Source organism: Sturnus vulgaris, chromosome 18 (genome assembly GCF_052056855.1).
Source record: "Sturnus vulgaris isolate bStuVul1 chromosome 18, bStuVul1.hap1, whole genome shotgun sequence".
NCBI lineage: Eukaryota > Metazoa > Chordata > Aves > Passeriformes > Sturnidae > Sturnus > Sturnus vulgaris.
In genome coordinates, this window is record NC_142260.1 from 9944389 (window position 1) to 9958770 (window position 14382).

Here is a 14382-nt window from a genome sequence, read left to right on the forward strand (position 1 = left end):
CAATATGTCCTTAAATCCTGCCCCAAAAGACTGTATCCTTGGGACCCTGAATTACTCTGCCTTAGCTGTCAAGCCCCATTGGAGGTTGCAGCAATATTGCAGTGATATTACAGCTGCAATTAAATCACAGACTGTAAATTCAAGTGTCTTAAAAATTTAATTTCATGGCAGCAAGTGTTACAACAGTGCACTTGGCTGAGTTTAAATTTACTGTGTGGCCAAGAATATTATTTTCTGTTCTAATAGGGATGATGTTAAGGTGAATTTAAGCAGCTCTCTAATAGTGGCTCAGCTGAGTGTAACCTATCTGAACAAAGCATTTTTCAGTGTTGGAATTCATATAGTTAATTGATTGATTAGATATTAATCTTATCAGGGGGTGCCTCAACATCTGTGGCACCTTGCAACCATGTCCCATAAACAGAGTACATTGCTCAACCTTTGTAAATCTGCTCAGTGATATTAGTGAAGATAATGACTGCCAAATGAGCCAATATTTTCTTTTCTCAATGCTGCCCTAAGTGTGGCCAATAGCAGATGCTTATGGAAGCAGAGTGTAAGAAACAAAGGCAGAAACAAATATCTCTCCTTGATATTCAACTTCTGTCTTCCAGTGCTCCTCACATATCATCAATAAATTATCTGGAAACTGCAAATGACACTAAGGTTGATGACTTTAAATCAATGTCAAATATTGGAACTGCAGGAGCATCTTGAACCATGTCTGATCCCTGCTCTGTTCAACCAATGGCATAAGACAAAATGCAGACAAAAGGATATGCCACAGATGAGTTAATTACAGATATTAATTCTGTTTGTGGGCCTAGACCATCCTGTTTTGCTCCTGCTGACTTGTGGGTCTTTTTAAATAAATAAGTTGCTTAGAACAAGTTCCACTGTTTCTGAGTGTGGTCTTTCTCCTACTGCACAACTATTTTACTAATTTTAAATTTCAAATCACATCCCAGGTTATGGCACTCAATGGCTCACATGAGATTCTAGATGATAAATAAAGTAAATAAAGTTTAAAAAAATCTCAGAATGGATCCTGGGACTGTGCCTAAGAGCCAGAAGGTAAGCATACAGCAGACTGATCCTTTCTTCTTTGTGCTGCTGTATCTGCTGCAGATTTTTAGGGACAATTTCCAGGCTCTGGCCAGAGATGCTGGCAGAGTAACCCTTTCACGGGAACAATAGGAATCACTTCAGCACAACATTTGCATTGTCATGATGTAGTTTCTTAAGGTAAGAGTTGCATTTTTCCATACTTCAACATGTGTTACAACCAGGTATCTTCAGCAGGGGTCTTGTTCTCGTTCACCCTTGAAGCTCTAATTTGCCACGAGTCAGAGGCTGTTTCTTACAGGCTCTTTGTGCTGTGGCAGCCTAGAAACCTTGATGAAGAACAACAAAACTTTCTTCTGTAGATAACTACATCAGTTGAGTGTTGACAGTGCAGCTATGAGAGAAGATGTATTTTTTTCCTCATGCATTCAAAGATTCACACTCAAAATAAAGGAAAGCTTACATGATTCTCCATTTCTATGTGTGATGGGTTTTCTGAACACCTTCTCCATCTGCACAATCCAAAAAGTCAAAGCACATCACAACTTGATTCAAGTGCCATTTTTACAACTCCATTTGCTGTTGATGGCCAGTCTTCAGCTTTTCCTCATCCACCTACACATCTTTGTGTTTGAAATCCTTCCCTGCCCTACCTTCTGTTGCCTTTCCCCCTCTCTTTCTTTAATTACTTTTCTATCTTGGCTCTTTATCCACCTGCTCTTGCCACGTCGAGCTATCCTCCTAAGTCCAGAAAAACACAGAAAACTCTGTGAGAGATTTGTCTTTAACTTTCTCCTCACCACAACACGGGATCAGCAGCTCCTTGTATCACCTGAGTTAAACCAAACTAAGTGTAACACTTTTTGAAATGACTCTAGGGTGGAAAGCATGGGGCAATTAGAAACAGCAATTAGTTCAGGGCTGGGGAGAATAACGTGGGGTCTCTCTGAGCTATCCCAGCAGGCAGGGTTTCCACAGGCAGTAGCATTGCACCAGCAAACTGATGGCCAGCAGCCACAGCACACCTTGTCTGCACTCAAAGGTCTCACCCAGTCTGTCCCTGGGCTCAGCTGAACAAGCAGGAGTTTCTCTGCACCCACTTATCATTCAGTGCAGGCTACAAAAATGGTGATCCCAATTTTCTACTCTCATTTCTTTGGTGCTAGGTGTCTCAGCAGATCTGGACTGCCTGTTGGCAGGGCTTCTCAGAGACAGTTTGGTCGGTGCAGCCATGGCACAAAGGTGGGACACATGACATGTGTTCCTCATCTCCAGAACTTGGCTTCAGCATCCTGTCGTCTGACCAAGGCACACACAGCTCTGTCCCAGTTTTCCAGGACTGCTGCCCACCCTTGGGAGCGTGGTCCCTGTGGGCATGGAGAGCTCAGGCAACAGAGCAGTGCCCTGTTCTCACTTCTGCATCTTCCTGTGGTGAAGAGGATTCAGCACTGATTGCTTCAGGCTCCTGATCTGCCCCTGTCACACCAAGCTGCAATTAATATAATGCAACATCACCAAAAGGATAAATGGTACAATAACCACTGACAAACTGCAAACTTCTGAAACAGTGATTATGTCTGAAGAAGGGATTATTTCAAGGGTGAAAGCATGAAATGGCTTCCTTTGAACAGAGCAAACATGAGAAATGAGCAAACATTAATTAATCTGAACCTACGAAATCAGACAGCTGAAGGGTAATTCTTTGGAGAAAACACCATTGAGGCAAGATGTTCTGCATATATGAAAGTATATTATTAAACTGTTTAATAGAACAACAGGAAAAGTTGTGAAGCAATCATCGTGAGCAATAACAAACTTGTAAAGTTTATATAGTTTTACCCAGAGGGAGAAATTATCACCTCTGTTTTTGGGAGCCAGATGTGATTGTGTGTCATCAGTGCTTGAGGACAAATCATGCAGCTTATGCAAGAGGTGACTGAAACAGAAATAGAAAGGAGAACTGACTGTGAATTCAAAACCAGAACTTGGGGTGTATTATGTAGTTACTAAGCAAAAGAAACAGATTCCAACATTTTGATATGGAAAACTAATAAATAGAATAAATAAGCAAAGAGAAGCATGAAATGAGCTGACATAAAAGGAAATAGCTGCAAGTAATGTTGATGTTGGATACATGATAATGAAAATTCACTGGTAAAGTGAAGAAACACTATTAACACAAATAATTAATGACTACCAGTTAGAATTAATACTAAAAGACCCTATAGCCTAGACTGCTAGAAATAATAAGAAAATTTTTTTATACACAAATGTGTAGTCTTGAGCACTAGAACCTCACTTTGACATGACAGAAGAGGAACCCAAAATATACTCTTCAAAATCACACTTTTTATGAACTGTTGACATGAGGAAGCTATGCCAAAAACAACTATATGCCCAAGTTGCCATCAACAGATCTGATTTCAGTAGAGATGCGAAAATATTTTTGCCATGTAAGATCTCAGTGAAAGTTTACCTGGAATATTGTATAAAATTACAAATATAATCTGAAAAACATGCACCTGGAATGGATAAGATTCTCTACACAAGAGAAAACTTGCAGATCATGGTTCTTCTAGCCCTGTAAAGTGAAAGCTAAATGGGATAAGATTGCTCTCTACAAATGTACCCCTGCAGGAGTGTTTGTTGGCTAAAAAGGCAAGTGCTGGCACAGAAGCAAGGGTGTGTTTTGGCAAACACATTCAGACTGCAAACGGAGGCACAGTTAGGAGCAGGTTAGAGGAAGCAGAGCAGAGCTGTGTTAAAAATCACACACAGTCATTCCACAAAGGGACTTCTGTGAGCCCGTGCCCGGGACAGCTGAGCCTGTCCAGCTCCCTTTAATCTCCCTTCCCCACACAGACACCTGTCTGAGAATTGTTTTCAGCAAGTCTGCTGTTTCTCATTGAGCAACTACCTTCACATCTTCAGTACCTCTGAAGGTTCTTTCAGGAAGTCTACCCTACACAAAAATTTGTTCTTTATAAACTGTTTTATTTGAGTCATATGACCCAGGCAGCCCCATTTTTAAATGAAGTGATGAGCCAAGCCTCATATGATCAAGTTATAAACCTCCATCATTGCTCTGAAGGATCCCTTCCCCCTACAGCACTCCTGATGGATGTCAGCCTTTCCTAGCAACTGTTTCTATTACTCACACGTTTATCAATATACTCAGTGTACTAAACTATAATTAAGTCCATTGATATGCCAAAAGGCAATGAAAAAGAAGAGAGGAAATATCAAACATAAATATCATTAATATTAAGCTGGCAGGGTTTGGCACAGTGGCCAGTACAGTAAAGAGGCATTTTAATTAGTTCTTTCAAAAATAAGAAGTATGAAATGAAGTTTGATATTCAGATCTTATGGCTGGTATTTCTGCTGCTTTTAAGTGAGGTGGCAAGGACGCAAAAGTAGAAATAATGTTTGTGTTTAGTCATGCAGGAAAAGATAACCATCAGCCAAAAGGAAACTTGTGAAGTTCAACAAAGGAAATGCAAAGCCCTGCACAGGGGAGGAAAACCCCAAAGCACCAGTACAGGCTGGGGATGAAGTGGGTGGAAAGCAGCTTTGTGGGAAAGGCCCTGGGGATGCAGGTGGCCAGCACATTGACTGTGAGCTGTGTGGATAAATACCAGCTCAGGGGAAAGCAGAAATTCTTTTCTCAGTGATAGGAGAGGAGGCTACAAAGAGAAGTACGGAATTTCCACTTAACCAAAAGACAAAACCTTTCTTTATTGTTGCAAAGGAGGTCCAACACTGGCACAGGCTGCCCTGAGTGGGTGCAGAGTGTCTGTCCTTGGATGCTCAATGCCCAGCTGGACACAGCCCTGGTGAACCTGCTTTGGGCAGGGAGGGTGGGCCAGACAATCTGCAGAGGGCCATTCCATTCTGTGATTCAGGAATCTTTACTGTATAGATGGCATAATCCTAACAGCTGCCCCCAAACCCCAAAGAACTGGCACACTACAATGGAAAATGTAGAAAAGGTAGCAGAACTCATTCAACTGCAAACAATATATTTGTTACCCATCCTGTTTGAACACTAATATCTAATTAGCAGTATATTCAGGGTTGAATTTAAAACCAACTCTGACCACTAAAAATGTATCCTCAATCAGTTAATTCATTAGTAAAAGACAAGAGAGGCACTTGACAAAAAACTGTATTGCCTCTTTGGAGAGGAAAATCACAAATTTCCTCTCACGAGGTGTTTGCCCTGTTTTGAATCCAAAGATACCTTTAAATTCACTAACTAGCTTTAATCCACAGATAAAAAAAGTTCCTGAGCTTTTCCTAAACTGGTTTAACTAGTTTTGGTCAGACCCTTATCTTTGAAGCACAGTACCACAAATTAGAAAGCAAACAAGTTTTAACTGTGTTAGCTGCTGCTCATACTGGGGCAGGTCCTGAGCTTCTGCAGGACTGCTTCTTTCTCACTGCATCCTGTGCAGCAGTAAGTTTGCAAAATTCCAGCCTATATTACTGTGCCTGGAGTGCACTGCAGCTTGAGGACAAGAGCTGTTAATGCTCATTACATCACAAATGCATCCTTTACAAACCTCCTTGTTCCATGTGGCTGTCAGCCCCTACCAGCCTGAGCACAAATGAAATATTTACAGGAGTCTAAGCTCGCTGAACAGAACCTGCCTGTGCCCTTTCTTCTGGCAGCACAGAAAGTGGTATTTCTCTTGACTAATCTTTTAATTAAATGCGTTGCATTTAGCAAGGAATTGAAGCGAGCATCCCTTACTGCCTTCACAAGGAGCTAGACCCTGGTAAACACCTGCCTTGATTTATGCCAGACACTGCATGGTGTGTCCACAGGCGGCTGAAACAAAGGAACACGACTGCAGTCTGCACAAAAGCAGCTCTGTTCCTGGGGAATACAGTGCACCTATAGGTACACAGTGCATATGTTTGTAAAAAGTGAAGTTATGCACAGGTAAACAGAGTTTCCATGTGAACACTGCTCCTGCAGCATGGCATGCTGCTCATGCTTGGTGGCTGGCTCTGGTGTTCATCCTCTCATGTTTCTGCCAGTGGCACCTTTGCCAGCCTCCAAAGCAGGGACATGGGGGAGCCTTGTCCAGGCAGGGGGTGCAAAGTTAAACATTTCCATGAGCTGGTCAATAAAGGGCTCCAAATTGTCACAATTCCTTGCTTAAAATTGGAGAGATGTAATGAAGCAGTCTGGAAAGCCCTAAAAGGTTCCTGTGAATTAAGTAACTTGCTTAGAGAAGAGGATCAATTGAAAGATACGATCTGAATCTCTTTTTTTCCCCCTCCTGATAGTGAGAATTTAGGTGTTTGTCTCATTCTCCAAGATTTTTGCCTTGCAAACACTTGCAGTTATTTACCTATAGATTTGCACAACCTTGCATCATACTATCTCTGTACTGGGTAACAGAGTTTCAAATAGGGTTGAGTTGTTTTTTTTTTTTTTAATAATTTATTCAGTGTTCTCAGACCAGGCCACATTGGCGTTGATATCTTCTCTTTCCTGCAATGAAAAATTCACAATGCTACCTTGAATAACCAGTCTGGTAGGTTCTTTGAGAAGTAACCATATGTTACTGCATTAAAATGCAAATGGATCATGATACAATGTCACTGTGATATTTTCTTGATGAAAAATAATTTAAGAGGGATAAATTAATTGTGGCTTTAAAAAAGTAATCCTGAAAAAAATCTGTTTTGTTCTATTATTATTATTGTTGTTATTAATTTATACTGAGAACATCAGTTAATCCACTATATGTATTATAATTTATCATTAATGGACTACAATGACCAGAGGATATGGTATTTATTAGAGACAAAGTTTAAACCCCTACCAATTTTTAGCTGTGTTTGAATACCAGACTGGACAAATGACACTATTGTTCCCACACTGAAATATTGCTGGGATATTCCCCATGACTTCCTTTATGTGTCACAGACACATTTTACTGAGTAACTTCTGAAAAATGTGCCTAAATTTAACTGCTGTAGTAATCTGAGAAACTTTAATTTGCATATACCAACTAGGGATTTTTTAAAATATCTATTTTTTTTCTCAAGAGTTCGTGTGTGCTGACTGCATTTCTGTGTCTGTGCTGCAATGGACTCTTCCTTTCTTGGGAATCTGAAATGAAAAAGCCTCATCCCACAGTCTATAGGGCTGCCTACCACATGTGAGGGTTTCAGTACAACAAAAACGGAGCCGTTTTTATGTAACAGGGTACAACAAAATGGTAAAACCTTTTTGTGGCAGATTTGGACTCGAATCTTTGTGTGAGCTGGGTTTCCTATAGGGCTGAATGACTGGATGATGTCCCAGATCCAAGGAGTGGGTGTTTTCCAAAGGACAGTCTGTGAAAAACTGTCCACTGCACAGTTATGATAAGGAGTGTACACCTATGTGATTAAGTACTCTGTCAAGAAGCACGTAGGTGCCAGGTGTAACTATTATGGAGTGAATGAATAATGGGAACACACATCTAAAAATAAGTATAAAATAATCAATGAGCTGCCGTGGAGGATCTGAGTGGAGCTCCCATTCTCATGGCCTTGGTCAGGCACAAACCATTCTGAAAAACCAACCTGCCCTTGCACAAGCCAAGACTGTGCTTACAACAATTCTCATCTAATCCCTTATTTGTACGGTAATCTGGATCGTACAGGTTGCACAAGCTTATATAGGGTGTTTCCTAACTTTTAAATACCTCTTCTCTTTTTTTTGTTTAGTTGATGTGTGTCCATCTGTGCAATATTTAGTTGTGAAACCGATGGCATATGGTGGCAGGGCATGGCACGGTGGCACCGGAGCACCAGGACATCACGTTGAGCTGTTTGGTAACACACGGTGAGGCAAGCGGAGCGCGGTGACTTTTGCACACTAATCCAGCGCCTGTCAATGGCAATCCGGGGATCCCAAAATCCAGCTCGGCGCTTCGGGGGCTGCACAGGGTTGAGCCTGATGGCCTCAAAGGCCTCTTCCAGCCGCGGTGATTCCACCAGCCCGTGATTCCAGGACTCTTTGCCATTGGCAAAGGGGTCCTGGCGCGTTTGCCAGCGGGCTCAGGGCGCGGTGCTGTGGGTCCGGACTCTGAGAGCCGGGGCCGCTTTTCCCAGAGCCTCAGCCGGGTTTGGAGCTCTGGGGCTGGAGCTGGGTTTAGACCTGCTCGTTTGGGATGGCAGCATCCAGCGTTTGGGACATGGACACATGCGGGGACATGCAGAGACACACAGGGACACTGTGTGTGATATGTGTGTGATACATGTGTGATCTGTGTGTGATCTGTGTGTGATATGTGTGTGATATGTGTGATGTGTGTGATCTGTGTGTGATCTGTGTGTGTGATATGTGTGTGATACATGTGTGATGTGTGTGATCTGTGTGTGATCTGTGTGTGTGATACATGTGTGATGTGTGTGATCTGTGTGTGATCTGTGTGTGATCTGTGTGTGTGATATGTGTGATGTGTGTGATATGTGTGTGATCTGTGTGTGTGATCTGTGTGGGATATATGTGTGATGTGTGTGATATGTGTGTGATCTGTGTGTGTGATCTGTGTGTATGTGTGTGTGTGTGAGTGTGTGTGATATGTATGAGCGTGGGTGTGTGACATGATATGTACGTATGGGTGTGTGATGTGTGATGTGTTAGTGTCTGAGTGTGTGATTTTTGTGTGTGTGATGTGTGTGATGTGTGTCTCTGTGTCTGTAATATGTGTGTGTGATATGTGTGTGTGTAATATGTCAGTGACTGTGTGTGCGATGCACGTGTGTGATATGTCTGTGTGTCTGTCTGTCTGATGTGTGTGTGTAATATGTGTGTCAGTGTCTGTGTGTGTAATATGTCAGTGCCAGTGTGTGTGTCTGTGTGATGTGTGTGAGATGTGTCAGTGTCTGTGTGTGATGTGTCTGTGTGTATGTCAGTGTGTGTGTGTTTGTGTGTGTAATATGCGTGTGTCAGTGCCTGTCAGTGTCTGTGTGTGTAATATGTGTGTGTGTCAGTGTCTGTGTGTGTGTCAGTGTCTGTCAATGTCTGTCAGTTTCTCAGTGTGTGTGTGTGTCTGTGTAATAAATGTGTCAGTGTCTGTCACTCTCAGCGTGTCTGTGTGTGTCAGTGTCCATCAGTGTCTCAGTGTCTGTGTGTGTAATATGTGTGTGTCAGTATTTGTGTCTGTCTGTGTCTCTGTGTGTGTCTGTGTGTCTGTCCCTGTGTCTGTCTGTGTCTCTGTCTGTCTATCCGTGTGTGTCTGTGTGTGTCTGTGTTCCTGTCTGTCTGTGTTCCTGTCTGTCTGTGTCCCTGTGTCTATCCATGTCTCTGTCTGTCCATGTCTCTGTGTGTCTATCTGTCTGTGTCTCTGCCTATCCGTGTCTCTGTGTGTCTGATCTGTGTCTATCAGTCCGTGTCTGTGTGTCTGTCCGTGTCCGTGTCTCTGTGTGTGATGTGTGTGTGTGTAAGGGGGGAGCGCGCGGCTCCCCGCGCGGCGCCGGGGGAGTGGGCGGGGCCTCCGCCCGCCGGCCAATCCGCGCCGCCCCCGTCCCGCGAGCGGCGGCGCGGGCGGCCAATGGGAGCGCGGGGATCGCGCGCGCAGCGGCCAACGGGAGCGGCCGTGCGGGGCCGTGCGGGACCCTCGGGGCGGCGAGCGCCGGGCGGGCACAGCCGGGGCCGGGCAGCGCCGGGGCCGCGCTCACCGCCCGCACCAGGTAACCGGGTACCGCCACCGCGCACCGGGACGGGGACCCTGCGGGAGGGGGGCGGCCGCGCCTTTCCGGGAGGGGAGGATGGAGGGCGTCGCGGAGCTCCGGGGCGCGTCGCGGTGGCGGCCGGGCCGGCGGAGCGCGGCGGCCGCGGTCGATGCTCAGCGAAGCGAGGAGCGTGGGCGAGGCCGAGAGCCCCCGCCCCGCCCGCCGCAGGGCCCGAGTACCACCATCCATCCCCCCGGGCGCTGGGCGGGCCTGCGGCGGCCCCGGCCCTGGCCCTGCCTGCCCGGCGGCTCCGGCCCGGCGGTCCCGTTGGGCAGAGCCCGCGGCCGGCGCTCGGAGCGGGCCGGCAGGGAAGGCCACGAGTTCTGTGCCGCTGCCGGGAGCGAGAGTGTGCGGCAGAGCCGGCATGGGCCGCGCCCGCAGCCCCGGGCCGCGCTCCGTGCGCTGGGAGCGCTCCATCAGCAGCGGCAGAGCCTTCCCTTCCTTCCTCCATCCCTCCCTCCCTTCCTCCGCCCGTGCCCCGGGGACAGGCTCGCGGTCCTCGTGGGGCAGGAGCCGCGTGGGTCCGCCAAAAGACTTGCCCGAGTGAAGTTTAAAATGTGGCCGACTGTAGGGATGCAGTGGCTGGTAGCGAGCTTATAATCGAAACCAGCTTGAATCCCATGAAAATAGAAATCTTTAATTTCATTTAACCTACTTCAAGGCTTTGGCAATTGAAACTTTTTTTAATGTTTTAATAACTCTTCCGGTAATAATTAAAAAGTGGAGCATGTAGGAGTTTAGTATCTGTGACATCCATCTGTAGTGCAGCAGGCTAGAATTTCTTGATCCCCAACTTCCCCAATTTGAGTATCATGTCTGTGCTTCTTAACTCCGATACCATTATTTCAGGAATTTAAAAATTCTACACTAGGTATAGTAGGTATAGGGTAGATTTCTAGGATCTTCACCCTTCAGCTTCTCTACCCTGTTTTTCACCCTCTACTGGCATATAAATGCCTTAAAATGCAGCCATTTCCCCATCAAAAACCTATAGATGTGTAGGAAGGATTAATTTTATGGGTTACGTTTTTATGGGTTTTTTTTGCCTCTACCTGTTGCAGAGCTGTAAAGTAATCACAAATGTAGATCTCTTAACTTTTTACTGCAAGTACTTGGCCTTTATTGCTGGACTGTAGGTATAGTGAAGCTTTGCTAGACACAGTTTTAACAATGAAAGCACATTGGGGGAGTTGTTCTAAATTAAGTGTGGCTGTAGGTTTTGGACACGATAAATGTTTTTCTTCTTTCAGTTCCAGAATAACCCAGCCTGTCCACATCGTAGTCATCTATAGCAGCTGATACTTGTCGATAAAATTTAACATTGAAGCAAAACTGTAACCATCCATACCACCTCTTAGCTCCTGAAAGGCCGAACTCAATGTCCTTCTGGCTGCTACAAAGTGAAGGGTTCCGTCATCGTCTTGTTTCTGAGTTCTAGCTTTTGGAGGAGCTCCCAGTTCCTCACAAGGGTTGTTGTTGTTTTTGGTGCTTGGGAGGGGATGCACAGCAAACTAGAATGCTTATACAGCCATTTGGAAGGTTTAAGTGAGTGCCTGAGAAGGTCCTGGATGTTGTTGAAGATGTGAATTGTTGCAGTAACTGCAGGCTTGGTTGGCTTCTTCAGCCACAAATTGTGTGTGGTTTTTTGTCACCAAATATTCTGTGTTTGAGGATGTTCAGTGTAGCTTGCTTGTTACTTGTCTGCAGGAAGCAGAGCTGCTGAGTGGCAAGCTAAAAATTCTGAAAAGGAGCCAATATCAGCAAAAATTGTGCTTGGCTAGTTGGTACGTTGTGTGGAAGATTACATTGTGTAAACTTTGGGTATCTGGGCATGGTTAGTACCATGGTGCACATCCATGGTGTTTCTCCCTGTTGCTGATTCCAGGCCTTGCAACAATAACTTTTCCAGCCCTGCTTTGTTCAGCCTCAACACTTGCACAGTTTGGAAGCTGCAGACTGTAGTAACAAATCCTGTCTATCTGAATAAATTAGATATTCCCATTTTTTGTCTCCTGAGTGTGTCCAGTGCAGGATTTGTAGTGAGCAGTGAATGTGGTGACAAAGGCTGTGCTTTGAGCAGATGTTGCTGTTGGTGTCTGTGTGTGCACACTGCCTCACGCCTTTCCCTGTCGTTGTTCAGCCTGATGTTTGTAAATTCGTCGAGCTCCTTGTGCAAGAGATGTAATTGATAGATCCGAAGAAGACGTTCATTAGCATAAATAGGAGCTAGGATTGGAGCTCTTGGCAGTCTGCACACCATCGGGATCGGCCGTCCTGCCGAGTAAATAGCTCTTCTCCTGAGCAGGAGGAGGCTGCCAGCCTCCTGTTGGGAAGACAGGTAGGCAATCTCTTGGTACAACTTTGAGAATCTGTTTAAGTCACTTTTAAAGATAAGAAAACTGTGAGAATGGGCTGTTACCTTTTTTTTTTGGTGGTAGTTTGTTCCACTTGTATTGGAGGAAAGGAAGGGTAAACAAGGGTTTTGGTTTTTTTTCTTTAGAAGGTGATTGTGTTTCAAATACAGCTTGGTAGAACAGTGGTCAGGTAAAGGAGTAATTTTTAGATTTCAAAAGAATTATTGTGAATTAATGCAGGAAAATAATACAAAAGAAAATACCATTTTTAACTGTAAGAGATTTGGGAAAGTATGGAAGGGGTCTGGGAGTGTTGATTCCTAGGACTTCAAATTCATTGTGCAATGTCTATTGTAAAATGTGATTCAAACCTTCTATGTAATTAAAAACATGAGAGGAATAAGAGCTGGGCTTTTTGTTCTTGATTAAGTATTCCAATTGTAATTGCTTTGCGAATAATAAGTTTGAGCAGAACATAATCGCAGGTGCAGTTTTGGGGTAGCTGTCCTTTTCTTGTCTGATCAATATGAAAAAGGTGAATCTGAGTTTTAATTACCAAGATTTGTCTCTTACCACTGAAACTTGACAAACTGATGAGCACTTGAAGGGGGGGTGGGTGAACACACAACATTCCATTTACTCGATTTTTGGCTTTCCCTTCCCAGCAAAAAGACAGTATCACGGTAGGAACCGGAGCAATAATCCTGCTGCTGCTGAAGCTTTCCCTGCTGATAACCAGGGCTGGATATCAGCAGCTCATGAGGAGGCTGAAGTGATGCCTTTGGCCTGTTTTCCCAAGGCAGTGAATAACAATGGAGTGATGGAGAGTCAGAATTGAGTGGTGCTGCCCTGCTCATTGTGTTGCAGATGTGTCCTTCAGACAGGTTCTGTTCTCCTTTCAGGGTTAACTCAAGACTAATGATTTTTGCAAAGTAAGAGCCATGATTTATGCAACTACCCTGATAAACAGAGAGGTTTTCTCTTGTAAACCTTTCATAACCAAAAGTGCAAGTGAGAGTTCTAATGTAGATTTCCAATTAAATTAGATAATTTTATCTGGAATTTAGCTTCTATTCAGCAAATCTTGACTTTGCCTGCCTCTTGTTCTTTCCTAGAACTTGTTTAAAATCTCCCTGCATGTGTGTTAAACGTGTTTTTACAAGAGCTGGAGGTGGAGTACAGTAAATGTTCTTATGTGGGATATGCTTTCCTGGAATAGCTTACTTTCTGACCTAATCCGTGCCTTTTGTGCAGTTTTGAGAAATGAGTTTAACTGTACCAAAAGAGGCTTTTTTTCCACTTTCAATGTGCACTTGATGACAGCTCAAATAGTAACAATTTAGGAAAAACGTCAACTTATAACCTAATTATAAAGGGACAGTAAAAACGTTCTACTGTGTTTGAATTCGTTTTCTGAGGAGGAACTGTCTGTAAAAGAAACATAGTTACAGCAAAGCAAGGGACTTCCCTTGCATGTACTTTGTGAACTGATTACTTACTAAAAATTAAGTACAAAGTCATCTGGTACGGAATCCCTCTGACTAGAAGCAAAAGTAAGTGGAGATTTGTAGTAAAACCAGAACTTTGGCTGAAGTCAGGTGTGTGAGCACACGCTTGAGAAATATCTGTGTGACCACGAGCACTGAAGGGCTCTGATGACAGAGTTCTGCTGAGATCAAATCAGCAGTGGCCCACAAATCAGGTTCTGTTCCATAAGACTAAAGGATTAAAAGGGGTTAAGTAGTCCATGACTGTGAGCACAGCGCTCACTTCAGAGTATCTTATTTCACAAGGGTGTGTTGGGTGAGGTAATTGGTGAGTTGGGCTGAATTCTGCTGATAAGTTATTGGTGGCCATGGGTCCCAATTCACCATCTTCCCAAAGCAATCGAGTGAGTACTGTACTTTGATTTTGTCATTGCCATCTAAAAAAAGTGACAGAACTAATTCCGTGTCTGGTGTCAATCAATATTTTGGTATTAAAGTGCTGTAGTGCTGTTAAATAGATTATATGCAGTATTAGCTAAGTCTCCCCTAAATCAGTTTAATACTGTTCCTTACCTTGAATGCATGTGCTGCCAGAGGTAGTAATATATCCAGGAGGAATGTACCTTGAGAAATGCACACTCTAGGGCAAGCTTTCAGTATCCAGCATATTTCAGTGGTTAAGAATAGTGAGGAGAACTGTTTGAAAAGCAAGTCTACTTTATTTTTGTACA

At 44.0% G+C, this 14382-nt stretch overlaps 1 protein-coding gene across 1 annotated transcript in view; it reads left to right on the forward strand.

Annotated features, from left to right (window-relative positions):
- Window positions 1-9682: 9682 nt before the first annotated feature.
- Window positions 9683-14382, forward strand: part of FAR1 (fatty acyl-CoA reductase 1) — a 34063-nt gene continuing 29363 nt past the window's right edge. Inside the window, exon 1 of the mRNA XM_014882511.2 lies at window positions 9683-9768. The gene's annotated coding sequence lies outside the window, so the exon portion shown is untranslated. The remainder of the gene's footprint in view (window positions 9769-14382) is intronic.